General features: G+C 33.2%; 1 long non-coding RNA gene across 2 annotated transcripts; it reads right to left on the bottom strand.

Moving 5' to 3' along the window:
* Positions 1-247: 247 nt before the first annotated feature.
* On the bottom strand, positions 248-2,273 carry LOC125664506 (uncharacterized). Of its 2 annotated transcripts, none has more exons than XR_008798931.1 (5): positions 2,154-2,273; positions 1,617-1,675; positions 1,219-1,348; positions 724-1,124; positions 248-575 (listed from the first exon to the last, which is right to left on the bottom strand). It is a non-coding gene; the product is annotated as an uncharacterized LOC125664506 (long non-coding RNA). The 2 variants fall into 2 exon arrangements; XR_008798930.1 differs by lacking the exon at positions 2,154-2,273 and adding an exon at positions 1,891-1,979.
* Positions 2,274-2,933: the final 660 nt, after the last annotated feature.

Raw genomic sequence — 2,933 nt, 5'->3', positions numbered from 1 at the left:
TGTTGAAATCCCTGTACCATCAACTTGTTTGTCAGTAGCTTACCTCGATTTCAAAACTGACTATACCCAGAACAAGCTCTTGCATATCGAATCAGTTGAGATATATTAAACACCATATGCAGGTGATAATGGAATATTGCTACATAAATGTGGGAAGTTGACGATGGAGAAGCTGAAATCATCCTGTTTGTCATACAGTTGAGTTGTCAGTTTGCCGTTAATGTCTACTTTCAATAAAATATCTAAGTATGAAGCAGAAGTGGACGACTCTGTGGTGTCCTTTATTTCGAGCTCACAGGGATATATCAAATCGACATATGAATGAAAGCTATCATTATTAATAGACAAAACGTCATTGATATATCTATCCTAAACGTTTTGATTTGTTTGATTTCTGATTCTAAAATCCCCCGTTCCATCTCCCCTACAGGTTGAATTATCAGATTGTCTAGAAGTAAAGTTGCAATCTTTAAATTGTGAGTATCGAATTTCGGCGTAGTCGTCCGACTGTTCCTCCTCATCTAGAGTCGTATCGGCGGGGTCTTCATCAAATTCTTGTTGAATAACATTACCATCTTCAATATATGAAATACCATGTAATAACGTTGAAATCACTATCAAAATTAAAGGAATTTCTGTGTTCATGTTGCACAACACATATTATTACATAATTTACAATTATCGATTGTAATGGACTATCAAAAAGCATAAACAATACATTACCTAGTCCCGGGTATCTGGAATTACTTTTACACCTAAAAGAAGAAAACACATTATCTATATTCCGTTTGAAGCTAATATGATTGTTGCATATGTGACCATTGTAAATTTTACAAAACATCACCGTCTTGTTATCCGTAGATAAAACAGAATTCCAACAATGAAAATTGTTACTAAAGAACCAATCAGAAGGAAAGTCACTGACAACCATTGATTGGTGTCGTGATGATCTGAATGTTTGTCTTCAGGAACGCCGTCTTTAACATGTGCGGTGTCTATCGGGTTTACTCTAAGTGTCTGTACATATTTCTCTGTGAGTTCTGCCGGTCCTACTTCTTGTGTGATGATCTCCACCGTTGAATTGTTGGGATACATTGTTTCACCAGCGTTGTAATCATGAACAGCTACAAGTATAAAGAAAATAATGATCCTTAATGATTATTTGTAAGTTAACAAACATTAACGATATAAATCATAAATTATTGGAGGACAACATACATGTTTTGCACCCAGTAACCGGGTCACAATGACGAGCTTCACATTTGCATTGTTTTTGGCACAGATAACCGTACTATCCACTAACACATCGTTTTTTTACAATTCCAACCAAAGCTGCCCAGATCGCATTCTACAACAGATTGAATAAATAAAATTGCATTCTATGGTACAGCAATGTTCAGCATTCAAAATGTAGTTGCTTCGAATTATTTTGAAATCTAGATCCAAATGGTTCAATTTTGATATAACTGAACAACTGACAATTCCTTAATTAGAATGAATTAAAACAGTTTGTTGATTTCAAGCCAAACATATTTATAAATGTCTTCATTTCTCTTACGTTTCTTAAAATGTTAAAGAGAACTTGATATGTAACTGTAGTCTGAAATGGTACATACCTACACACCCGCCAGTTTCTTCATCAAAATAATAATTGTAACAGCAAGTAGAGTTCGGCCTAGGAAAGTTGTATGATCCGAAATTAAAATGAATGATGGAATCGAATTAATTGCTCATTTTATTTCAAAATGATAAAAATCGTAAAATGTATGTTAAGATTTGGGAAAAAATATCTATTTCTCTAGAAATCTAATGATTGATGGATGAAATCATTAAATAAATGAAAAGGCAGAATAAAGTATAACTAAAGAATAAATCGATTCGTGTACATACTTGCAACAATCATCATTATTAGATCTCACTACCTGTCTCACGATTTCAATAATAAACCACATCTGAACGATAGCACATGCATCCATTTTAAAATTTTATTTAGGAAAAAAAACTGTCAATGATCGAGGAAGAATTTACATTTCACCACTGGTATATCAGGAAGGACATAAGTTGTATCCGGAAAAGAACATTAAAATGAATGAAGTGAACTATTGTATTTTGGGGGGAAATAGACAGCAGATGGTGGATGTTGGTCTAAATACCTTTTTATATTCTGCTACAGATCAGGGAATTATTCGAACATAAAGAACACATTTTCCAGCAGAAGCAATCTGCAAAACAGGTATCATCTTTCAAGAACAAATCACTGTATAGTTTATATATATATATATATAATTATTATATTATTATATAACACATAAACAGAAGATTGCAGTAATCCTAAACATAAAGGTTATATTTACATGCCTAGCTGTGAGTTTAGTGATGACATGACATTGCAGATACTTTTAAAAGTCAACCAGTGGAAAAAAAGTTTTGCACATCTGGGAATTACACTGTAATGTGACATCAACTTATCATTGAGATATATCAATGTTTTATGGATTAACAACATTCATTTTTATGTATATGTAAACTAGAAAGAAACGACACCACTGAGTATCTGGTTAACAATTGAATATTTCATTTAACACTAGTGTTAACGGCAAACTGAAACTCAACTTAATGATAAACAGGATGACTTCAGCTTCTCTATCGTCAGCTTTCCTTATTTATTAGGCAAAATCCCATTATTAGCTGCATATAGTTTTTATGTCTTTCAAATGATTCAATACGCAAAAGCATGTTCTTCTTACGACCATGTTTTTTTTTAAATCGAGGTAATATTTTGACAAATAAGTTGATATTTCAGGGCCCCCCTCTCAATTGATATTAGTATTTATGGTTTGCCGTTAATGCAGCGAGCTCCAGTGCGTTTTTCTGGTAAACACTAAATAATGGTGTGTCACATTCTGCGTTCACGCAGTAGAGAAACACCATTG

The sequence above is a fragment of the Ostrea edulis genome, chromosome 1 (assembly GCF_947568905.1).
Source record: "Ostrea edulis chromosome 1, xbOstEdul1.1, whole genome shotgun sequence".
Lineage (NCBI taxonomy): Eukaryota > Metazoa > Mollusca > Bivalvia > Ostreida > Ostreidae > Ostrea > Ostrea edulis.
Note: the sequence above shows the minus strand (reverse complement) of the source record. Positions and strands in the feature narration are given on the sequence as shown.